The sequence below is a fragment of the Phyllobates terribilis genome, unplaced genomic scaffold (genome assembly GCF_046119375.1).
Source record: "Phyllobates terribilis strain yellow unplaced genomic scaffold, ASM4611937v1 Scaffold_404__1_contigs__length_1715579, whole genome shotgun sequence".
NCBI classification, from domain to species: domain Eukaryota; kingdom Metazoa; phylum Chordata; class Amphibia; order Anura; family Dendrobatidae; genus Phyllobates; species Phyllobates terribilis.
In genome coordinates this window covers 356,777-381,333 of record NW_027363164.1, presented here as the reverse complement: position 1 = coordinate 381,333, position 24,557 = coordinate 356,777, and the positions used below count along the sequence as shown (strand labels likewise).

Below are 24,557 nucleotides of genomic sequence, written 5' to 3'. Positions count from 1 at the left end.
GGCATGTAAGGGATCTAGAGGTTGACAACATGTCTTCTTAACGGGAGTCCAGGAGCTCATCTCCACAAATGGACTTTTCAGGATCCTTGGGTGGCTCCGTAGTTTGAAACCAATTCTGGTTATCGCTTCTCGGCCTTTTGGCTAAGATCAAGTGTAGTATCTGTTCTTATCAGTTTAATATCTGATACGTCCCCTATCTGGGGACCATATATTAAATGGATTTTTAGAACAGGGAGATGGAAAAAGAGCTTGCTCTGTCCACTCCACGCATTGACCTGGTATTGCAGTATCTCCAGGACCGGTGCACCCCTTCTTTAATGCAGTTTCTAAAATCAGAAAGAATTGAATTCAATGTTTTTTGTTCATTTTGCTTGTTTGTCGGATTTTGGGATGGACTCTTTGGCTTTGCTTTTCTTCTCCTCATTGGATTTTTCATGTTCAAAGTTGCAGAAGCCAGATTACAAGCTCATTTTGGTTCAACTTCAGCAACTGTGCATTGCATTGCCATGTAATGTGATGCAATGCTATCTTTCTAGCTCTCCCTTTTTACTTCCTTTTGGATAAACAGACATATTAGGCAAGCATTTTGGAGCTTTCACCTAAATAACTACAGGTGGTGAGATAAGCTGCACAATATAATTGACCTTTCAGTATATTGTTGCACACACACCATCTATTTAGCAAATGCCCTTGTTATCAACAGCAGCCTTTTAAACTCACCTGAGCTAACAGGTATGTGCGCTGGTTACTCTGCTGCGCTTAAAATTTCTTTTTTGGTTTGCTACAATGCCTTTTCTGAAACGTTGTCTCCTTCTGCTGGAACACTGACTTCTTTCATTTAATGCCTGCAGACTATAAAAGAGAACCCAACCCAAAAAGTTTGGTTGATTAGTCTGTGGCATTCTGTTAAACTGTTGCTTATGGCGGTCTCTGTGAGCTTCTCAGCGACATTCAGCCAGCCAGGTATCCTGCCTGCAGTAGATGGAATGTGGCAATGGAACGCTGGCTGCGCGTGTCATAATAGGCTCTGAGCCTTTATATACCTGTGCACAGCAGCAGCCACCTTCAGTCTGCTGCTGGACAGCCAGCAGCAGCAGCAGCAGGAGAGGTATGTAATCAGGAGCCCTCCTGCTAAGGGTAGACAGCTGCTCGTTCCACCCCACCCCCCGCCTTAATTGGTTCTCCTCCCTTCCAACGGTGTTGAGGCGGGTGGGAACAGCAGGGGGTGAAGGTGCTGTGTTTAAAGAGGTGGAGTTATGCAGATCTAAAACGCGTGGATTGCAGCAGCAGCAAGCCGAAAAGTGCAGGCATGTAAGGGATCTAGAGGTTGACAACATGTCTTCTTAACGGGAGTCCAGGAGCTCATCTCCACAAATGGACTTTTCAGGATCCTTGGGTGGCTCCGTAGTTGAAACCAATTCTGGTTATCGCTTCTCGGCCTTTTGGCTAAGATCAAGTGTAGTATCTGTTCTTATCAGTTTAATATCTGATACGTCCCCTATCTGGGGACCATATATTAAATGGATTTTTAGAACAGGGAGATGGAAAAAGAGCTTGCTCTGTCCACTCCACGCATTGACCTGGTATTGCAGTATCTCCAGGACCGGTGCACCCCTTCTTTAATGCAGTTTCTAAAATCAGAAAGAATTGAATTCAATGGTTTTTGTTCATTTTGCTTGTTTGTCGGATTTTGGGATGGACTCTTTGGCTTTGCTTTTCTTCTCCTCATTGGATTTTTCATGTTCAAAGTTGCAGAAGCCAGATTACAAGCTCATTTTGGTTCAACTTCAGCAACTGTGCATTGCATTGCCATGTAATGTGATGCAATGCTATCTTTCTAGCTCTCCCTTTTTACTTCCTTTTGGATAAACAGACATATTAGGCAAGCATTTTGGAGCTTTCACCTAAATAACTACAGGTGGTGAGATAAGCTGCACAATATAATTGACCTTTCAGTATATTGTTGCACACACACCATCTATTTAGCAAATGCCCTTGTTATCAACAGCAGCCTTTTAAACTCACCTGAGCTAACAGGTATGTGCGCTGGTTACTCTGCTGCGCTTAAAATTTCTTTTTTGGTTTGCTACAATGCCTTTTCTGAAACGTTGTCTCCTTCTGCTGGAACACTGACTTCTTTCATTTAATGCCTGCAGACTATAAAAGAGAACCCAACCCAAAAAGTTTGGTTGATTAGTCTGTGGCATTCTGTTAAACTGTTGCTTATGGCGGTCTCTGTGAGCTTCTCAGCGACATTCAGCCAGCCAGGTATCCTGCCTGCAGTAGATGGAATGTGGCAATGGAACGCTGGCTGCGCGTGTCATAATAGGCTCTGAGCCTTTATATACCTGTGCACAGCAGCAGCCACCTTCAGTCTGCTGCTGGACAGCCAGCAGCAGCAGCAGCAGGAGAGGTATGTAATCAGGAGCCCTCCTGCTAAGGGTAGACAGCTGCTCGTTCCACCCCACCCCCCGCCTTAATTGGTTCTCCTCCCTTCCAACGGTGTTGAGGCGGGTGGGAACAGCAGGGGGTGAAGGTGCTGTGTTTAAAGAGGTGGAGTTATGCAGATCTAAAACGCGTGGATTGCAGCAGCAGCAAGCCGAAAAGTGCAGGCATGTAAGGGATCTAGAGGTTGACAACATGTCTTCTTAACGGGAGTCCAGGAGCTCATCTCCACAAATGGACTTTTCAGGATCCTTGGGTGGCTCCGTAGTTTGAAACCAATTCTGGTTATCGCTTCTCGGCCTTTTGGCTAAGATCAAGTGTAGTATCTGTTCTTATCAGTTTAATATCTGATACGTCCCCTATCTGGGGACCATATATTAAATGGATTTTTAGAACAGGGAGATGGAAAAAGAGCTTGCTCTGTCCACTCCACGCATTGACCTGGTATTGCAGTATCTCCAGGACCGGTGCACCCCTTCTTTAATGCAGTTTCTAAAATCAGAAAGAATTGAATTCAATGTTTTTTGTTCATTTTGCTTGTTTGTCGGATTTTGGGATGGACTCTTTGGCTTTGCTTTTCTTCTCCTCATTGGATTTTTCATGTTCAAAGTTGCAGAAGCCAGATTACAAGCTCATTTTGGTTCAACTTCAGCAACTGTGCATTGCATTGCCATGTAATGTGATGCAATGCTATCTTTCTAGCTCTCCCTTTTTACTTCCTTTTGGATAAACAGACATATTAGGCAAGCATTTTGGAGCTTTCACCTAAATAACTACAGGTGGTGAGATAAGCTGCACAATATAATTGACCTTTCAGTATATTGTTGCACACACACCATCTATTTAGCAAATGCCCTTGTTATCAACAGCAGCCTTTTAAACTCACCTGAGCTAACAGGTATGTGCGCTGGTTACTCTGCTGCGCTTAAAATTTCTTTTTTGGTTTGCTACAATGCCTTTTCTGAAACGTTGTCTCCTTCTGCTGGAACACTGACTTCTTTCATTTAATGCCTGCAGACTATAAAAGAGAACCCAACCCAAAAAGTTTGGTTGATTAGTCTGTGGCATTCTGTTAAACTGTTGCTTATGGCGGTCTCTGTGAGCTTCTCAGCGACATTCAGCCAGCCAGGTATCCTGCCTGCAGTAGATGGAATGTGGCAATGGAACGCTGGCTGCGCGTGTCATAATAGGCTCTGAGCCTTTATATACCTGTGCACAGCAGCAGCCACCTTCAGTCTGCTGCTGGACAGCCAGCAGCAGCAGCAGCAGGAGAGGTATGTAATCAGGAGCCCTCCTGCTAAGGGTAGACAGCTGCTCGTTCCACCCCACCCCCCGCCTTAATTGGTTCTCCTCCCTTCCAACGGTGTTGAGGCGGGTGGGAACAGCAGGGGGTGAAGGTGCTGTGTTTAAAGAGGTGGAGTTATGCAGATCTAAAACGCGTGGATTGCAGCAGCAGCAAGCCGAAAAGTGCAGGCATGTAAGGGATCTAGAGGTTGACAACATGTCTTCTTAACGGGAGTCCAGGAGCTCATCTCCACAAATGGACTTTTCAGGATCCTTGGGTGGCTCCGTAGTTTGAAACCAATTCTGGTTATCGCTTCTCGGCCTTTTGGCTAAGATCAAGTGTAGTATCTGTTCTTATCAGTTTAATATCTGATACGTCCCCTATCTGGGGACCATATATTAAATGGATTTTTAGAACAGGGAGATGGAAAAAGAGCTTGCTCTGTCCACTCCACGCATTGACCTGGTATTGCAGTATCTCCAGGACCGGTGCACCCCTTCTTTAATGCAGTTTCTAAAATCAGAAAGAATTGAATTCAATGGTTTTTGTTCATTTTGCTTGTTTGTCGGATTTTGGGATGGACTCTTTGGCTTTGCTTTTCTTCTCCTCATTGGATTTTTCATGTTCAAAGTTGCAGAAGCCAGATTACAAGCTCATTTTGGTTCAACTTCAGCAACTGTGCATTGCATTGCCATGTAATGTGATGCAATGCTATCTTTCTAGCTCTCCCTTTTTACTTCCTTTTGGATAAACAGACATATTAGGCAAGCATTTTGGAGCTTTCACCTAAATAACTACAGGTGGTGAGATAAGCTGCACAATATAATTGACCTTTCAGTATATTGTTGCACACACACCATCTATTTAGCAAATGCCCTTGTTATCAACAGCAGCCTTTTAAACTCACCTGAGCTAACAGGTATGTGCGCTGGTTACTCTGCTGCGCTTAAAATTTCTATTTTGGTTTGCTACAATGCCTTTTCTGAAATGTTGTCTCCTTCTGCTGGAACACTGACTTCTTTCATTTAATGCCTGCAGACTATAAAAGAGAACCCAACCCAAAAAGTTTGGTTGATTAGTCTGTGGCATTCTGTTAAACTGTTGCTTATGGCGGTCTCTGTGAGCTTCTCAGCGACATTCAGCCAGCCAGGTATCCTGCCTGCAGTAGATGGAATGTGGCAATGGAACGCTGGCTGCGCGTGTCATAATAGGCTCTGAGCCTTTATATACCTGTGCACAGCAGCAGCCACCTTCAGTCTGCTGCTGGACAGCCAGCAGCAGCAGCAGCAGGAGAGGTATGTAATCAGGAGCCCTCCTGCTAAGGGTAGACAGCTGCTCGTTCCACCCCACCCCCCGCCTTAATTGGTTCTCCTCCCTTCCAACGGTGTTGAGGCGGGTGGGAACAGCAGGGGGTGAAGGTGCTGTGTTTAAAGAGGTGGAGTTATGCAGATCTAAAACGCGTGGATTGCAGCAGCAGCAAGCCGAAAAGTGCAGGCATGTAAGGGATCTAGAGGTTGACAACATGTCTTCTTAACGGGAGTCCAGGAGCTCATCTCCACAAATGGACTTTTCAGGATCCTTGGGTGGCTCCGTAGTTTGAAACCAATTCTGGTTATCGCTTCTCGGCCTTTTGGCTAAGATCAAGTGCTTTATTGCAGGAGATTGTGGTTGAAGGGCACTCGGGTACCCCTCTCCTTGGCCTGGCAGGATCGTCCACTTTGGTGGACTTAGCCTGCTTGCTGCTATTAGGGAGAGGGCTTAGTCCCAGGGTAACGAGTTGCGATCCCCCAGCTTCCAGGTGTTTTTCGCTGCAAGAACACTGGGAGCGCAGATTGCAAGCGGCTGCAATTTGCAACCTTGTTGCGTTTTTCCATGGAGGTTGACCCTAACCTCGTGCCTCTTTATGCGAGGCTAAAAAACTCTATCCGAGTTCACTTCACGGCGGGTGGCTCGGATATGAGGAAATTAGGGTATGTAGTCCAGGACGTGCTCAGGAACCTTCTTGGCGTACAAAGGAATGAAATTCTCTCCATCCAGGATTATCCCAGAAGAGGTGACTATGACATCACATTCACCGGAGAAGGTATTTTTAGAGATGTACTAGAAAAGTTAAAAAAAGTTGAAAATAGTCCTGTTTTGAAAGGGATACAAATTGTTGAGCACGTCCTGGATGAGGTAAGACTGGTTATTGTAAAAATATTTTCGCCCTTTGTTTCTGCTCCAGAAGTCATGTCATTTCTAGCAATTTATTTTAAAAGTGTTAAATGTATTGGGAAGATATTAAACGAATATAACATATGGACATCTAAGTGGAAATTCCTTGTGAAGTGTACAAGAGATCCAAATACACCAGGTGGTATACGGCTCCCCCCTGCCCGTTTCAAAATTGGGCAAACAAATGGGGATTTCTTCTTTTCTGGGATGCCAGTATATTGCAGAAATTGTGGGCGCTATGGTCATTCAAAAGAAAACTGTCATGTATCATGTAGAAATTGTGCTAGTGAAGAACATGAGACAAAAGAATGCCCTAAGGAAAAGAAATGCAGTTTTTGCCAGACTCCAGGTCACTTTTATTTTTCTTGCCCTCACAGATTTCGGGAAGATGAGCAAAAGGGGAAGTCCAAGACGTCCGACCAAGGACCAAAAGATCAGACCACCCCTCAGGAGGAGGAACAACAACCTGGAGCCTCTGGAGACAATAAGGGCGTACCAAATAGTGAAGTGTCTCCAGAGTCTATGACAGGTAAAATACCAAATCCCAAAACCTGGCTGCAGGACCTGCGGGAGTCCAAAAGGAGGGCTGAGAAGGAGCAGAAGGGCACTACTGGTAAGGTCAAAAGGGACCGGCAAAAGGCCGACACAGAAGCCCATGCCCAGTCTGGGTCTCCTAGTGCTGAGGGCGCTGAGTGGATAAAGGTGGGTCCTAAGAAAAAGAAAAAGGGTGGTTCGGAGGAGGCAGCAGGAGGTGAACAGATGGACACTTCTCCAGAAGGGGACGTGGACGCTGGACCCTCAGGGGTTTCGGTCTCCGCTGCTACAGGTGGGGACCGGGATCTTGCTGCCTCTGAAGAGTCAGAGGCTCTGCCTTGTGCGCAACCTCCTCCTATAGGACGACCTTCTACAGGTCAAACAGGGGCGGCGGAACCCCTCGGGGACCCACCTGATGAGGAACTGCATGGCCAGCCAATGGAGACCCAGCGGGTTCTGCCAGCCAGCCCTCCGAGCTATGCCAGTGTAGCGTCGGGTTTATATAAATGTGGTAATCTTTCCTCCTCCACGGAGACTCTCGTGACGATACTATCAGATGAGGAGGGAGGCGCAAGCCCAGTGGTCTGATCAGGTTCATCGGACAGGAAAATCCGTTGCTCTTAGTTACCTAAGTAAAATTTCTACATTTTCTAATGATGGCTGAACTGAAAGGTATTTCCCTCAACGTGAGAGGCATAAAATCTAACACGAGAAGAACTGCTCTTTTTAATTTTTTTACGTGTTTTACTGCATCTGTATTTTTTCTGCAAGAATGTAATATCCCACATGAAATGTCATATCAAAAATATAAAGATGAGTGGAAGTGTGGGCCATCTGTCTGGTCCGGATCGAATGCTGCAGGATCAGCGGGTGTAGCCATACTTTTTAAAGGGAACGTTTTAATTGATTTTATTCAGGAAATTTTACCAGGTCGTATTTTATTAGTAAAAGCTTTTATTGATGGTATTAGATGGCAGTTTTTAAATTTTTATGGATCCCCAGAGAAAAATGAAAGAGCCGAAATGCTTGATCTTTTACCATTATTTATTAATAACTCTGAACCTTTTATCTTAGCAGGGGATTTTAATTGTGTTTTAAAAGGTGAAAACCGGCGCTCCAGCTCTGTAAGCAGGAACTACGATAAAACCTCAGGTATGCTACATGATATAGTCAAAGATGCTAAATTGATAGACATATATAAAGAGTGTCATAGTGACAGCCCAGAGGACGCCGGTTTCACTTGGAGCAATGCTAATTGTAGCTCTAGGATTGATTTTATTTTTGGTTCAGATAAAACAATACCTGCCAAATGTGAAGTTTTAGCTAATATATTTTCAGACCATAAACTTTTATCCTTTACCATAAAAGTAAATGACAACAAAAAATGTGGTAAGAAAAGCTGGAAAATGAACGTATCCCTTTTAACCGACCCGCAGATTTTATCAGATTTTATTGAGTTTTATAGGAAATGTAGAAAAGGGAAAAAAACAAATGAGACTATGAGTGTATGGTGGGATAGAATGAAAGTAAAAATAAAAGACTTTTTTATTAAAAAGAGTATATGTAGAGCCAAAGAAAAATATGAAGAATATAGAATTTTAAATACCCGCCTACAAACATTATTTAAGCTCAGAGACAATGGGATAGATGTACAACTTGATATTTCAAACTTAAAAGAAGAGATTTCAAAATGGCTAGAACAAAAAGGAAAAGAGATAATTTTTCGTTCTAGAGTACAACATATAGAAGAAAATGAAAAGTGTTCCAGATATTTTTTTAGGAAAAATAAAAAAGAAAAAGTGATAATTGACCATATAGATGGTGAGAATAATATAAAAAATATGCTGGGTAAAGTTGAGGTTTTTTTTTCTAATCTTTTTAATGGAAAAAATATAGATAATAAATTAATGGATGATTCGCTGCAAGGACTAACAGCTGTTTTAGATCCCGCATCCCAAGAGTTTTTATCCCAAGTTTTAACGGAACAAGAAGTGTTAAAAACTATTAAAAGTTTTAAAACTGGAAAGGTCCCTGGTCCTGATGGCATCCCAATAGAATTTTATGTATGTTTTTATGATATTTTAAAAGATGATTTGTTTTATTTGTTTACTGAGGTTTTTAATAATAAGGTTTTATTAAATTCCTGGAAGAAAGGTGAAGTCTCCCTCCTATACAAAAAAGGTGATAAATCAAAATTAGAAAACTGGAGACCAATAACACTTTTAAATTGTGACTATAAAATAATGGCTAAAATTTGTGCAAATCGTCTAAAAGAAGTCATCAGCAAAGTTATTCATTCTAATCAAGTGTGTGGGGTGCCGGGGCGCAGTATATGGGACAATCTGAATTTAGTGAAAGACTGTATTGAGGATGTGAAAGACAGAAAGGGGAAAATGGCGATTTTATCTATTGATTTTGAAAAAGCATTTGACCGTGTCTCACACTTTTATCTTTTTAAAGTTTTAGAGAAAATGGGCATACCAGAAGGGTTTTTACTATCGCTTAAAGCATTTTACAAGGATTGTACAAGTAAGATTTTAGTGAATGGTTTTAAGACACAAGAGGTATTTTTACGGTCAGGGGTGAAACAGGGATGCCCTCTGTCCCCCCTACTGTTTATCTGTGCACTGGAACCAATGTTATGTGCAATACGCCAAAATAAACAGATATGCGGTGTCCCTCTGCCTGGAAGCGGTGGTTTGGAGGCCAAGGTTGTAGGCTACATGGATGACGTGGCGGTCTTGTGTACAGATGCACCATCACTTACGGCCACTCTCCATCAAGTGCAATCCTTTTGTCTAGCTTCTGGTTTTAAAATCAATTTTAATAAGTGTAACATTTTAAGTGTTGGGGGGATGATTTTACGTGATGTACCAATTAATGTCTCCGAATCCATTTCCATTTTAGGTATATCATTCACTGAAAATAATGATGGTTATAATAGTTGGGAAACAGTTACACAGAAAGTAAATACGAAAATATGTATGTGGAACATGAGGAGACTTACAATGGAGGGTAAAGTATTGGTTTTAAAGATGGTGATTTTACCTCTTTTATTGTATCTTAGCATGGTTTTCCCCCCGCCTGTTAATGTTTTAAAAAAGATAACCAAAACCTGTTTTACCTTCTTTTGGAACTCAAAAATGGAAAAGCTGAAAAGAGAAATCGTGATGAAATCAAAAGTAAAAGGTGGTAAAGATTTTCCAGATTTTAATAGGTTTCTTTTAATCCATCTGTTCGTTTACTGTTTTAATGCCCTTTTTAAGAATCACTATTGGTCCTTTTTTATGCGTTTTAATACAGGATTTTTTATGAGAAAGTTTGGATGGTATGAAGTTAATATATCTGTGCCCCATGCTTTTAATTTGTCGACGCATTATGAGATTTTAAGGAAAATAGTGTCCGATTTTAATTTAGGGACTAAGAAAATAGAGGAATTAAGAAATAGTAAGAAACTAATTAAAGAAATACGTAAAAGTGAGGAAATATGTAATGTTGACAGATATGATGATGACAAATCTATGTCTATCTGGAAAATGATTAACGTTTTTTATCTTTTTAATGAACAGAGAGATCTGGCTTGGAGTTGCATGCACCGCTGTCTTCCTTGCCGGGCATTCCAATACAGAAGAGGATTTGTGCGGTCTGCCATCTGCCCAAGAGCCGGATGCCAAGACGAGGAAACGGTGGAACATCTATTATGGACATGTAATTTTGCAAAGGATTTCTGGAGAAGACTGCTCCCCCTACTGGAAAGGGTGGCAGACCTCAAGGACTTTACATATAAAACTGTGCTATACGGACTTATGGAATGCCCCACAATGGACCAGTACACAATGGCTTGGAAGACAGTGAACTGCGCCAAGTCATCTCTCTGGAAAGCGCGCAACATTGCTATTTTTAAACAAGATGTTTTATCAGTGAATGATGTTTTAAGTTTATGTTTATGTGAAATGTATACTTATTATTTAATTGACAAAAAGAAGAATGTACATATTTCCAAAAAATGGCTTGTTGACCAATGGAACCTAATTATTTAAAATCTTTGTATTTTTTTGTTTTGTAAATTTCATTTGTCTTTTAACGTTTGGTATTTGTTTAATTATGCTTGTAATTTGTTAAAGTTTTAATAAACGGTTTTATCCCTCTGCAGGGGATAGCCAAATTAAAAAAAAAAAATCTGTTCTTATCAGTTTAATATCTGATACGTCCCCTATCTGGGGACCATATATTAAATGGATTTTTAGAACAGGGAGATGGAAAAAGAGCTTGCTCTGTCCACTCCACGCATTGACCTGGTATTGCAGCATTTCCAGGACCAGTGCACTCATTCTTTAATGCAGTTTCTAAAATCAGAAAGAATTGAATTCAATGCTTTTTGTTGCTTTTGCTTGTTTGTCGGATTTTTGGATGGACTTTTTGGCTTTGCTTTTCTTCTCCTCATTGTATTTTTCATGTTAAAAGTTGCAGAAGCCAGATGTCAAACTCATTTTGGTTCAACTTCAGCAACTCTGCATTGCATAGCCATGTACTGTAATGCAATGCTATCTATCTAGCTCTCCCTCTTTACTTCCTTTTGGATAAACAGCCATATTAGGCAAGCATTTTGGAGCTTTCACCTAACTAATTACAGGTGGTGAGATAAGCTGCACAATATAATTGTTCTTTCAGTATATTGCTGCACACACACCATCTATTTAGCAAATGCCCTTGTTATCAACAGCAGCCATTTAAACTCACCTGAGCTAACAGGTATGTGCGCTGGTTACTCTGCTGCACTTAAAATGTCTTTCTTGGCTTGCTCCAATGCCTTTTCTGAAACGTTGTCTCCCTCTGGTGGAACACTGACTTCTTTCATTTAACGCCTGCAGACTATAAAAAATAACCCAACCCAAAAAGTTTGGTTGATTAGTCTGTGGCATTCTTTTAAACTGTTGCTTATGGCGGTCTCTGTGAGCTTCTCAGTGCCGTTCAACCAGCCAGGTATCCTGCCTGCAGTAGATGGAATGTGGCAATGGAACACTGGCTGCGCGTGTCATAATAGGCTCTGAGCCTTTATATACCAGCGCACGGCAGCAGCCACCTTCAGTCTGCTGCTGGACAGCCAGCAGCAGCAGGAAAGGTAAGTAATTAGCAACACTCCTGCTAAGGGTAGACAGCTGCTCGTCCCCCCCTTAATTGGTTCTCCTCCCTTCCACCGGTGTTGAGGCGGGTGGGAACAGCAGGGGGTGAAGGTGCTGTGCTAAAATAGTTGGAGTCATGCAGATCTAAAACGCGTGGATTGCTGCAGCAGCAAGCCGAAAAGTGCAGGCATGTAAGGGATCTAGAGGTTGACAACATGTCTTCTTAACGGGAGTCCAGGTGGCCATCTCCACAATTGGACTTTTCAGGATCCGAGGGTGGCACCGTAGGCCAAAACCAATTCTGGTTATCGCTTCTCGGCCTTTTGGCTAAGATCAAGTGTAGTATCTGTTCTTATCAGTTTAATATCTGATACGTCCCCTATCTGGGGACCATATATTAAATGGATTTTTAGAACAGGGAGATGGTAAAAGAGCTTGCTCTGTCCACTCCACGCATTGACCTGGTGTTGCAGCATTTCCAGGACCAGTGCACTCATTCTTTAATGCAGTTTCTAAAATCAGAAAGAATTGAATTCAATGCTTTTTGTTGCTTTTGCTTGTTTGTCGGATTTTTGGATGGACTTTTTGGCTTTGCTTTTCTTCTCCTCATTGTATTTTTCATGTTAAAAGTTGCAGAAGCCAGATGACAAACTCATTTTGATTCAACTTCAGCAACTCTGCATTGCATAGCCATGTACTGTAATGCAATGCTATCTATCTAGCTCTCCCTCTTTACTTCCTTTTGGATAAACAGCCATATTAGGCAAGCATTTTGGAGCTTTCACCTAAATAATTACAGGTGGTGAGATAAGCTGCACAATATAATTGTTCTTTCAGTATATTGTTGTACACACACCATCTATTTAGCAAATGCCCTTGTTATCAACAGCAGCCATTTAAACTCACCTGAGCTAACAGGTATGTGCGCTGGTTACTCTGCTGCACTTAAAATGTCTTTTTTGGCTTGCTCCAATGCCTTTTCTGAAACGTTGTCTCCCTCTGGTGGAACACTGACTTCTTTCATTTAACGCCTGCAGACTATAAAAAATAACCCAACCCAAAAAGTTTGGTTGATTAGTCTGTGGCATTCTTTTAAACTGTTGCTTATGGCGGTCTCTGTGAGCTTCTCAGTGCCGTTCAACCAGCCAGGTATCCTGCCTGCAGTAGATGGAATGTGGCAATGGAACACTGGCTGTGCGTGTCATAATAGGCTCTGAGCCTTTATATACCAGCGCACGGCAGCAGCCACCTTCAGTCTGCTGCTGGACAGCCAGCAGCAGCAGGAAAGTTAAGTAATCAGCAACACTCTTGCTAAGGGTAGACAGCTGCTCGTCCCCCCCTTAATTGGTTCTCCTCCCTTCCACCGGTGTTGAGGTGGGTGGGAATAGCAGGGGGTGAGGGTGCTGTGCTAAAATAGTTGGAGTCATGCAGATCTAAAACGCGTGGATTGCTGCAGCAGCAAGCCGAAAAGTGCAGGCATATAAGGGATCTAGAGGTTGACAACATGTCTTCTTAACGGGAGTCCAGGTGGCCATCTCCACAAATGGACTTTTCAGGATCCGAGGGTGGCACCGTAGGCCGAAACCAATTCTGGTTATCGCTTCTCGGCCTTTTGGCTAAGATCAAGTATAGTATCTGTTCTTATCAGTTTAATATCTGATACGTCCCCTATCTGGGGACCATATATTAAATGGATTTTTAGAACAGGGAGATGGTAAAAGAGCTTGCTCTGTCCACTCCACGCATTGACCTGGTATTGCAGCATTTCCAGGACCAGTGCACTCATTCTTTAATGCAGTTTCTAAAATCAGAAAGAATTGAATTCAATGCTTTTTGTTGCTTTTGCTTGTTTGTCGGATTTTTGGATGGACTTTTTGGCTTTGCTTTTCTTCTCCTCATTGTATTTTTCATGTTAAAAGTTACAGAAGCCAGATGACAAACTCATTTTGGTTCAACTTCAGCAACTCTGCATTGCATAGCCATGTACTGTAGTGCAATGCTATCTATCTAGCTCTCCCTCTTTACTTCCTTTTGGATAAACAGCCATATTAGGCAAGCATTTTGGAGCTTTCACCTAACTAATTACAGGTGGTGAGATAAGCTGCACAATATAATTGTTCTTTCAGTATATTGTTGCACACACACCATCTATTTAGCAAATGCCCTTGTTATCAACAGCAGCCATTTAAACTCACCTGAGCTAACAGGTATGTGCGCTGGTTACTCTGCTGCACTTAAAATGTCTTTTTTGGCTTGCTCCAATGCCTTTTCTGAAACGTTGTCTCCCTCTGGTGGAACACTGACTTCTTTCATTTAACGCCTGCAGACTATAAAAAATAACCCAACCCAAAAAGTTTGGTTGATTAGTCTGTGGCATTCTGTTAAACTGTTGCTTATGGCGGTCTCTGTGAGCTTCTCAGTGCCGTTCAACCAGCCAGGTATCCTGCCTGCAGTAGATGGAATGTGGCAATGGAACGCTGGCTGCGCGTGTCATAATAGGCTCTGAGCCTTTATATGCCAGCGCACGGCAGCAGCCACCTTCAGTCTGCTGCTGGACAGCCAGCAGCAGCAGGAAAGGTAAGTAATCAGCAACACTCCTGCTAAGGGTAGACAGCTGCTCGCCCCCCCCTTAATTGGTTCTCCTCCCTTCCACCGGTGTTGAGGCGGGTGGGAACAGCAGGGGGTGAGGGTGCTGTGCTAAAATAGTTGGAGTCATGCAGATCTAAAACGCGTGGATTGCTGCAGCAGCAAGCCGAAAAGTGCAGGCATGTAAGGGATCTAGAGGTTGACAACATGTCTTCTTAACGGGAGTCCAGGTGGCCATCTCCACAAATGGACTTTTCAGGATCCGAGGGTGGCACCGTAGGCCGAAACCAATTCTGGTTATCGCTTCTCGGCCTTTTGGCTAAGATCAAGTGTAGTATCTGTTCTTATCAGTTTAATATCTGATACGTCCCCTATCTGGGGACCATATATTAAATGGATTTTTAGAACAGGGAGGTGGAAACACAGAGCTTGCTCTGTCCACTCCACGCATTGACCTGGTATTGCAGCATTTCCAGGACCAGTGCACTCATTCTTTAATGCAGTTTCTAAAATCAGAAAGAATTGAATTCAATGCTTTTTGTTGCTTTTGCTTGTTTGTCGGATTTTTGGATGGACTTTTTGGCTTTGCTTTTCTTCTCCTCATTGTATTTTTCATGTTAAAAGTTGCAGAAGCCAGATGACAAACTCATTTTGGTTCAACTTCAGCAACTCTGCATTGCATAGCCATGTACTGTAATGCAATGCTATCTATCTAGCTCTCCCTCTTTACTTCCTTTTGGATAAACAGCCATATTAGGCAAGCATTTTGGAGCTTTCACCTAACTAATTACAGGTGGTGAGATAAGCTGCACAATATAATTGTTCTTTCAGTATATTGTTGCACACACACCATCTATTTAGCAAATGCCCTTGTTATCAACAGCAGCCATTTAAACTCACCTGAGCTAACAGGTATGTGCGCTGGTTACTCTGCTGCACTTAAAATGTCTTTTTTGGCTTGCTCCAATGCCTTTTCTGAAACGTTGTCTCCCTCTGGTGGAACACTGACTTCTTTCATTTAACGCCTGCAGACTATAAAAAATAACCCAACCCAAAAAGTTTGGTTGATTAGTCTGTGGCATTCTTTTAAACTGTTGCTTATGGCGGTCTCTGTGAGCTTCTCAGTGCCGTTCAACCAGCCAGGTATCCTGCCTGCAGTAGATGGAATGTGGCAATGGAACACTGGCTGCGCGTGTCATAATAGGCTCTGAGCCTTTATATACCAGCGCACGGCAGCAGCCACCTTCAGTCTGCTGCTGGACAGCCAGCAGCAGCAGGAAAGGTAAGTAATCAGCAACACTCCTGCTAAGGGTAGACAGCTGCTCGTCCCCCCCTTAATTGGTTCTCCTCCCTTCCACCGGTGTTGAGGCGGGTGGGAACAGCAGGGGGTGAGGGTGCTGTGCTAAAATAGTTGGAGTCATGCAGATCTAAAACGCGTGGATTGCTGCAGCAGCAAGCCGAAAAGTGCAGGCATATAAGGGATCTAGAGGTTGACAACATGTCTTCTTAACGGGAGTCCAGGTGGCCATCTCCACAAATGGACTTTTCAGGACCCGAGGGTGGCACCGTAGGCCGAAACCAATTCTGGTTATCGCTTCTCGGCCTTTTGGCTAAGATCAAGTATAGTATCTGTTCTTATCAGTTTAATATCTGATACGTCCCCTATCTGGGGACCATATATTAAATGGATTTTTAGAACAGGGAGATGGTAAAAGAGCTTGCTCTGTCCACTCCACGCATTGACCTGGTATTGCAGCATTTCCAGGACCAGTGCACTCATTCTTTAATGCAGTTTCTAAAATCAGAAAGAATTGAATTCAATGCTTTTTGTTGCTTTTGCTTGTTTGTCGGATTTTTGGATGGACTTTTTGGCTTTGCTTTTCTTCTCCTCATTGTATTTTTCATGTTAAAAGTTGCAGAAGCCAGATGACAAACTCATTTTGGTTCAACTTCAGCAACTCTGCATTGCATAGCCATGTACTGTAGTGCAATGCTATCTATCTAGCTCTCCCTCTTTACTTCCTTTTGGATAAACAGCCATATTAGGCAAGCATTTTGGAGCTTTCACCTAACTAATTACAGGTGGTGAGATAAGCTGCACAATATAATTGTTCTTTCAGTATATTGTTGTACACACACCATCTATTTAGCAAATGCCCTTGTTATCAACAGCAGCCATTTAAACTCACCTGAGCTAACAGGTATGTGCGCTGGTTACTCTGCTGCACTTAAAATGTCTTTCTTGGCTTGCTCCAATGCCTTTTCTGAAACGTTGTCTCCCTCTGGTGGAACACTGACTTCTTTCATTTAACGCCTGCAGACTATAAAAAATAACCCAACCCAAAAAGTTTGGTTGATTAGTCTGTGGCATTCTTTTAAACTGTTGCTTATGGCGGTCTCTGTGAGCTTCTCAGTGCCGTTCAACCAGCCAGGTATCCTGCCTGCAGTAGATGGAATGTGGCAATGGAACACTGGCTGTGCGTGTCATAATAGGCTCTGAGCCTTTATATACCAGCACACGGCAGCAGCCACCTTCAGTCTGCTGCTGGACAGCCAGCAGCAGCAGGAAAGGTAAGTAATCAGCAACACTCCTGCTAAGGGTAGACAGCTGCTCGTCCCCCCCTTAATTGGTTCTCCTCCCTTCCACCGGTGTTGAGGTGGGTGGGAACAGCAGGGGGTGAGGGTGCTGTGCTAAAATAGTTGGAGTCATGCAGATCTAAAACGCGTGGATTGCTGCAGCAGCAAGCCGAAAAGTGCAGGCATATAAGGGATCTAGAGGTTGACAACATGTCTTCTTAACGGGAGTCCAGGTGGCAATCTCCACAAATGGACTTTTCAGGATCCGAGGGTGGCACCGTAGGCCGAAACCAATTCTGGTTATCGCTTCTCGGCCTTTTGGCTAAGATCAAGTATAGTATCTGTTCTTATCAGTTTAATATCTGATACGTCTCCTATCTGGGGACCATATATTAAATGGATTTTTAGAACAGGGAGATGGTAAAAGAGCTTTCTCTGTCCACTCCACGCATTGACCTGGTATTGCAGCATTTCCAGGACCAGTGCACTCTTTCTTTAATGCAGTTTCTAAAATCAGAAAGAATTGAATTCAATGTTTTTTGTTCATTTTGCTTGTTTGTCGGATTTTTGGATGGACTTTTTGGCTTTGCTTTTCTTCTCCTCATTGTATTTTTCATGTTAAAAGTTACAGAAGCCAGATGACAAACTCATTTTGGTTCAACTTCAGCAACTCTGCATTGCATAGCCATGTACTGTAGTGCAATGCTATCTATCTAGCTCTCCCTCTTTACTTCCTTTTGGATAAACAGCCATATTAGGCAAGCATTTTGGAGCTTTCACCTAACTAATTACAGGTGGTGAGATAAGCTGCACAATATAATTGTTCTTTCAGTATATTGTTGTACACACACCATCTATTTAGCAAATGCCCTTGTTATCAACAGCAGCCATTTAAACTCACCTGAGCTAACAGGTATGTGCGCTGGTTACTCTGCTGCACTTAAAATGTCTTTTTTGGCTTGCTCCAATGCCTTGTCTGAAACGTTGTCTCCCTCTGGTGGAACACTGACTTCTTTCATTTAACGCCTGCAGACTATAAAAAATAACCCAAACCAAAAAGTTTGGTTGATTAGTCTGTGCCATTCTTTTAAACTGTTGCTTATGGCGGTCTCTGTGAGCTTCTCAGTGCCGTTCAACCAGCCAGGTATCCTGCCTGCAGTAGATGGAATGTGGCAATGGAACACTGGCTGCGCATGTCATAATAGGCTCTGAGCCTTTATATACCAGCGCACGGCAGCAGCCACCTTCAGTCTGCTGCTGGACAGCCAGCAGCAGCAGGAAAGGTAAGTAATCAGCAATACTCCTGCTAAGGGTAGACAGCTGCTCGTCCCCCCCTTAATTGGTTCTCCTCCCTTCCACCGGTGTTGAGGCGGGTGGGAACAGCAGGGGGTGAGGGTGCTGTGCTAAAATAGTTGGAGTCATGCAGATCTAAAACGCGTGGATTGCTGCAGCAGCAAGCCGAAAAGTGCAGGCATGTAAGGGATCTAGAGGTTGACAACATGTCTTCTTATCGGGAGTCCAGGTGGCCATCTCCACAAATGGACTTTTCAGGATCCGAGGGTGGCACCATAGGCCGAAACCAATTCTGGTTATCGCTTCTCGGCCTTTTGGCTAAGATCAAGTGTAGTATCTGTTCTTATCAGTTTAATATCTGATACGTCCCCTATCTGGGGACCATATATTAAATGGATTTTTAGAACAGGGAGATGGTAAAAGAGCTTGCTCTGTCCACTCCACGCATTGACCTGGTATTGCAGCATTTCCAGGACCAGTGCACTCATTCTTTAATGCAGTTTCTAAAATCAGAAAGAATTGAATTCAATGCTTTTTGTTCATTTTGCTTGTTTGTCGGATTTTTGGATGGACTTTTTGGCTTTGCTTTTCTTCTCCTCATTGTTTTTTTCATGTTAAAAGTTGCAGAAGCCAGATGACAAACTAATTTTGGTTCAACTTCAGCAACTCTGCATTGCATAGCCATGTACTGTAATGCAATGCTATCTATCTAGCTCTCCCTCTTTCCTTACTTTTGGATAAACAGCCATATTAGGCAAGCATTTTGGAGCTTTCACCTAACTAATTACAGGTGGTGAGATAAGCTGCAAAATATAATTGTTCTTTCAGTATATTGTTGCACACACACCATCTATTTAGCAAATGCCCTTGTTATCAACAGCAGCCATTTAAACTCACCTGAGCTAACAGGTATGTGCGCTGGTTACTCTGCTGCACTTAAAATGTCTTTTTTGGCTTGCTCCAATGCCTTTTCTGAAACGTTGTCTCCCTCTGGTGGAACACTGACTTCTTTCATTTAATGCCTGCAGACTATAAGAAATAACCCAACCCAAAAAGTTTGGTTGATTAGTCTGTGGCATTCTTTTAAACTGTTGCTTATGGCGGTCTCTGTGAGCTTCTCAGTGCCATTCAACCAGCCAGGTATCCTGCCTGCAGTAGATGGAATGTGGCAATGGAACACTGGCTGCGCGTGTCATAATAGGCTCTGAGCCTTTATATACCAGCGCACGGCAGCAGCCACCTTCAGTCTGCTGCTGGACAGCCAACAGCAGCAGGAAAGGTAAGTAATCAGCAACACTCCTGCTAAGGGTAGACAGCTGCTCGTCCCCCCCTTAATTGGTTCTCCTCCCTTCCACCGGTGTTGAGGCGGGTGGGAACAGCAGGGGGTGAGGGTGCTGTGCTAAAATAGTTGGAGTCATGCAGATCTAAAACGCGTGGATTGCTGCAGCAGCAAGCCGAAAAGTGCAGGCATGTAAGGGATCTAGAGGTTGACAGCATGTCTTCTTAACGGGAGTCCAGGTGGCCATCTCCACAAATGGACTTTTCAGGATCAGAGGGTGGCAACGAAGGCCGAAACCAATTCTGGTTATCGCTTCTCGGCCTTTTGGCTGCGGTCAAGTGTCTTGTACAGGCGACTGTGGTCCAGAAGGTACTCGGGTACCCCTCTCCTCGGCCTTGCAGGGTGACCCACTTCGGTGGGCTCCCCTGCCTGCTGCTATTGGGAGAGGGCTTAGTCCCAGGGTAACGGGTTGCGATCTCCCCCAGCCTCTCAGGTGTTTCTGTTTACAGAACTCTGAAAGGCGCAGATTGCAAGCGGTTTGCGATTTGCTTTTTCTTGTTGCGTTACCATGGAGGTTGACCCCAACCTCGTGCCTCACTATGCGAGGCTTAAAAACACTATCCGTATTCATTTCACAGAGGGCGGAAGTGATGAAAGGAAATTGCGGTACGTAGTCCAGGACGTGCTTGAAGGGCTCTTTCATGTGCAGAAGAACGAGATTCTCTCTATCCAGGATTATCCGAGGCGTGGCGATTATGACATCACCTTCACCGGGGAAGGCATTTTTCAGGATGTCCTGGTAAGAGCCAGAAAGGCAAAAAACAATCCTATTCTAAAAGGAATACAAGTTATCGAGCACGTCCTGGATGAGGTAAAAATGGTAATCCTTAAAGTATTTTCTCCTTTCGTTACTTCAGTGGAACTAACATGTTTTCTTTCAATGTACTTTAAAAGTGTAAAATGTATAGGGAAAGTACTTAATGAGTTTCACATATGGACGTCCAAATGGAAATTTCTAGTAACATGTGAAAGAGACCCTAATTTCCCAGGCGGTGTGAAACTCCCTCCTGCACGTTTTAAAATAGGTTCCTCAAATGGAGACTTCTTTTTTTCTGGTATGCCACCCTTTTGTAGAAACTGTGGAAAATATGGCCATTTTAAGGATGACTGTGAGGCAACCTGTAGAAACTGTGCTAGTACAGAACATGACACCAAAGAATGTCCTCATGATAAAAAATGTAATTTCTGCCAAAAACCTGGTCATTTTTATTTTTCATGCCCACATAGGTTCTGGGAGGCCGAACAGAGACGGAAGGAAAAGGCCAGGACATCTGAAAATGAACCAACAGGTCAGACCACCCCTCAGGAGGAGGAACAACAACCTGGAGCCTCAGCGAGCAAAGAGGGCGATTCGAGTGATGAGGAAAGCTCAGAGGTAATGAAGGGTAACTCCCAAGCAGTGAGGAAAAGTTGGCACCAAGACAACAGGGAGGCTAAAAGAAAGGCAGAAAAGGAACAAAAGGGCATGATCGGTAAAACCAAAAGAGACCGGCAGAAGGTTGACACCGAGCCCGAGGCAAAAACTGGGTTTCCTGGGCCTGAGTCTGAGGCTAACTGGACTACGGTGGGTCCCCATAAAAAGAAAAGAGGGAAGAAAGATGGTTCGAATGGAGCGGCTGATGGGGATCAGATGGACACATCTCCTGGTGGGGATGTGGACGTTGGTCCCCCAAAGGTCCCGGACCCTGCTGACCCCGGTGGGGAGCCGGGCCTTGCCAGCTCCGTGAGCTCGGGTACATTGCCTTGTACACAACCTTCCCCTGTGTGTCGGCCTCCCCTGGGTGCAGGGGAGCCACCTGGGGACCCACCTGATAAGGATCTGAATGGCCAGCCCATGGAGACCCAGGGTGCTGTTCCTCTTAGTTGTCTCCCAAGCTACTCACATGTAGCGTTGGGTCATTGTCTTGGTGAGTCAAGTTCCTCCTCCATGGAGTCCTTACTTACGATAAATTCGGACGAGGGAAGTAGCTCGAGCGTAAGTGGTCTGGCCGGTTCAGCGGATAGGAAGTAAGTTCCGTATTTCTGTTTTATATAATTTTTTTACTTTCCTCCAATGGCAGAACTTAAGGGCATTTCCCTCAATGTGAGGGGTCTAAAATCAAAAACCAGAAGAGTAACATTATTTAATTTTTTAACTTGTCTTACTGCTTCTGTCTTCTTTTTACAGGAATGCAATATCCCGCACACAGTATCCTACAAAAAATACAAAGAGGATTGGAAATGTGGCCCATCAGTGTGGTCCGGGTCAAATGTTACCGGATCAGCAGGGATAGCTATACTTTTTAAGGGAAACGTTCAAATTGATTTTATCCAAGAGATTTTACCAGGTCGTATGTTATTAGTTAAAGCTTTTATTAATGGTGTAAAATGGCAATTTTTAAATTTTTATGGGTCCCCAGATAAAAATGAAAGAGCTGACATGTTAGAGATTTTACCATTATTTATTAATACCTCTGAACCTTTTATCTTGGCAGGTGATTTTAATTGTATTTTAAAGGGTGAAAGTCGGCGCTCTACAGCCGTAAGTAGAAACTATGACAAAACTTCCGGTATGTTAAGTAATATTTTAAGTGATTTTAGACTTGTTGATATTTATAAAGAATGCAACAAGACTAGTTCAGTAGAGGCCGGCTTTACCTGGAGCAATTTAAATTGCAGTTCAAGAATAGATTTTATATTCGGTTCAGAACAAATTTTACCTGATAAATGTGAAACCCACGATAATATCTTCTCAGATCATAAATTTTTATCTTTTAGTGTAAAAATTAATGCTAATAAAAAATGTGGGAAAAAAACTTGGAAAATGAATGTATCCCTTTTAAATGATTCTAAGATTTTATCGGATTTTATTGAATTTTATAAAAACTGCAGGAGGAAGAAAGATGTAAATGTCCGTATAAGTGCCTGGTGGGATAAAATGAAAAAAAAAATAAAAGATTTTTTTATTAAGAAAAGCATATATAAAGCAAAAGAAAAGCTAGAATTATATAATAATTTAAATACCCGGTTACAGACCTTATATAAACTTAGAGAAAATGGTCTAGAAGTAGAAAAAGATATTAAAATACTGAAAGAAGAAATAACAAAATCACTAGAACAAAAAGGGAAAGAGCTCATTTTCCGCTCCAGAATAAAACACGTGGAGGAAGACGAAAAATGTTCTAGATATTTTTTTAAAAAAATTAGAGAGAAAAAAACAGTAATTGAAGATATAGATGGAGAGAAAAATATGGGAAAAATTTTGGAAAAGGTACATGGTTACTATTTTAATCTTTTTAATGATAAAACAATAGATGAAAATATAATGCAAAATTCTCTAGAAGAAATAACATCTGTTTTAGATACCGCCTCCCAAGAGTTTTTATCACAAAACATAACAGAAGAAGAAATTTTACAAACCATAAAAAGTTTTAAAATTGGAAAAGTCCCTGGATCAGACGGTATTCCTATAGAGTTTTATGTAAAATTTTATGATATTTTAAAAGAGGATCTGTTTTATGTTTTTACTGAAGTTTTTAATGATAAGGTTTTATTAAAATCCTGGAAAAAAGGGGAGGTCTCATTATTATATAAGAAAGGTGATAAGACAGACTTAAAAAACTGGAGACCTATAACCCTACTAAACTGTGACTATAAAATAATGGCAAAAATTTGTGCAAACCGCCTTAAAAAAATTATAGGAAAAATAATCCACTCAAACCAAGTATGTGGTGTGCCTGAGCGCAGTATCTGGGACAATCTAAACCTTGTTAAAGACTGTATTGAAGACATTAAAAACAGAAAAGGGAAGATGGCAATTTTATCAATTGACTTCGAAAAAGCTTTTGATCAGATTTCTCATTTTTATCTTTTTAAGGTTTTAGAAAAAATGGGCATACCAGAAAGGTTTTTATTATCTCTTAAAGCGTTTTATAAGGACTGCACAAGTAAGATTTTAGTAAATGGTTTTAAGACACAAGATGTTTTTTTAAAATCAGGGGTAAAACAGGGGTGCCCCCTGTCCCCACTACTTTTTATTTGTGCTCTTGAGCCACTTTTATGTGCAATCCGTAGAGATAGACAAATATGTGGTATCCCTCTACCTGGAAGCAAAGGAACAGAAGCAAAAGTGGTGGGTTACATGGACGATGTGGCGGTCCTTTGCCGAGATGCACCATCACTACAAAACTCACTCAAACAGATCCAATCCTTTTGTACAGCTTCTGGTTTTAAGGTTAATTTTAATAAGAGTAGTATTTTAAATATTGGGGAGATGATTTTACACGATGTTTTTATTCCAATAACTGAATCTATTAATATTTTAGGTATTTCTTTCTGTGAATCCAATAATGGTCTAAATAACTGGGAGGCGGTAGCTCAGAAAGTGAATACGAAAATATGTATGTGGAATATGAGAAAATTAACGATGGAGGGTAAAGTATTAATTATAAAAATGGTCATTTTGCCTCTTTTATTGTATTTGAGTTTGGTTTTCCCTCCCCCTGTAAATATTTTAAAAAAGATCACTAAAGCATGTTTTACTTTTTTCTGGAGTTCTAAGATGGAGAAATTAAAAAGAGAAATTGTAACAAAACCAAAGCTCAAAGGTGGGAAAGACTTTCCAGATTTTAGTAGATTCCTTTTAATTAAATTTTTTTGCTTCTGTTTTAATGCCCTTTTTAAAAATCACTATTGGTCCTTTTTTATGCGTTATAACACGGGTTTTTTTATGAGAAAGTTTGGGTGGTTTGAAACGGTTTTATCATCTCCATATGCTTTTAAACTGCCAACGCATTATTTAATTTTAGAAAAAATAGTGATTCATTTTAATTTAGGGGGTAAAGAAGCGGGAGATCTACAAAATAGTAAGAAATTAATTAAAAGTCTTTGTAAAAATGAAGAGTTATGTAACATTGAGCGCTATGATGATGAACAAATATTGAATATATGGAAAGTCATTAATGCAAAATATCTTTTTAATATACAGAAAGATTTGGCTTGGAGCTGCGCACACCAATGTCTTCCGTGCCGGGCATTCCAACATAGAAGAGGACTCGTGAGGTCTGCCATTTGCCCAAGAAGCGGATGTCAAGAGGAGGAATCAGTGAAACATCTACTATGGACTTGTCCTTTTGCAAAAGCGTTCTGGAGAAAATTGCTCCCTCTGATGGAAAAAGTGGCA

The 24,557-nt window shown here is 42.1% G+C and overlaps 11 non-coding genes across 11 annotated transcripts; all 11 read left to right on the top strand.

Moving 5' to 3' along the window:
* The first annotated feature begins 121 nt into the window (after window positions 1–121).
* On the top strand, window positions 122–312 carry LOC141225271 (U2 spliceosomal RNA). The gene has a single exon (XR_012292547.1). It is a non-coding gene; the product is annotated as a U2 spliceosomal RNA (small nuclear RNA).
* A 1,114-nt stretch (window positions 313–1,426) lies between these two features.
* Window positions 1,427–1,617, top strand: LOC141225270 (U2 spliceosomal RNA). Its single transcript, XR_012292546.1, has one exon. It is a non-coding gene; the product is annotated as a U2 spliceosomal RNA (small nuclear RNA).
* A 1,115-nt stretch (window positions 1,618–2,732) lies between these two features.
* Window positions 2,733–2,923, top strand: LOC141225269 (U2 spliceosomal RNA). Its single transcript, XR_012292545.1, has one exon. It is a non-coding gene; the product is annotated as a U2 spliceosomal RNA (small nuclear RNA).
* A 1,115-nt stretch (window positions 2,924–4,038) lies between these two features.
* LOC141225268 (U2 spliceosomal RNA) lies at window positions 4,039–4,229 on the top strand. The gene has a single exon (XR_012292544.1). It is a non-coding gene; the product is annotated as a U2 spliceosomal RNA (small nuclear RNA).
* Window positions 4,230–10,619: 6,390 nt separating this feature from the next.
* LOC141225104 (U2 spliceosomal RNA) lies at window positions 10,620–10,810 on the top strand. The gene has a single exon (XR_012292421.1). It is a non-coding gene; the product is annotated as a U2 spliceosomal RNA (small nuclear RNA).
* A 1,098-nt stretch (window positions 10,811–11,908) lies between these two features.
* Window positions 11,909–12,099, top strand: LOC141225557 (U2 spliceosomal RNA). The gene has a single exon (XR_012292829.1). It is a non-coding gene; the product is annotated as a U2 spliceosomal RNA (small nuclear RNA).
* A 1,098-nt stretch (window positions 12,100–13,197) lies between these two features.
* On the top strand, window positions 13,198–13,388 carry LOC141225594 (U2 spliceosomal RNA). Its single transcript, XR_012292865.1, has one exon. It is a non-coding gene; the product is annotated as a U2 spliceosomal RNA (small nuclear RNA).
* A 1,098-nt stretch (window positions 13,389–14,486) lies between these two features.
* LOC141225592 (U2 spliceosomal RNA) lies at window positions 14,487–14,679 on the top strand. The gene has a single exon (XR_012292863.1). It is a non-coding gene; the product is annotated as a U2 spliceosomal RNA (small nuclear RNA).
* A 1,098-nt stretch (window positions 14,680–15,777) lies between these two features.
* LOC141225593 (U2 spliceosomal RNA) lies at window positions 15,778–15,968 on the top strand. Its single transcript, XR_012292864.1, has one exon. It is a non-coding gene; the product is annotated as a U2 spliceosomal RNA (small nuclear RNA).
* A 1,098-nt stretch (window positions 15,969–17,066) lies between these two features.
* On the top strand, window positions 17,067–17,257 carry LOC141225613 (U2 spliceosomal RNA). Its single transcript, XR_012292884.1, has one exon. It is a non-coding gene; the product is annotated as a U2 spliceosomal RNA (small nuclear RNA).
* A 1,098-nt stretch (window positions 17,258–18,355) lies between these two features.
* Window positions 18,356–18,546, top strand: LOC141225545 (U2 spliceosomal RNA). The gene has a single exon (XR_012292817.1). It is a non-coding gene; the product is annotated as a U2 spliceosomal RNA (small nuclear RNA).
* The last annotated feature ends 6,011 nt before the right edge of the window (window positions 18,547–24,557 follow it).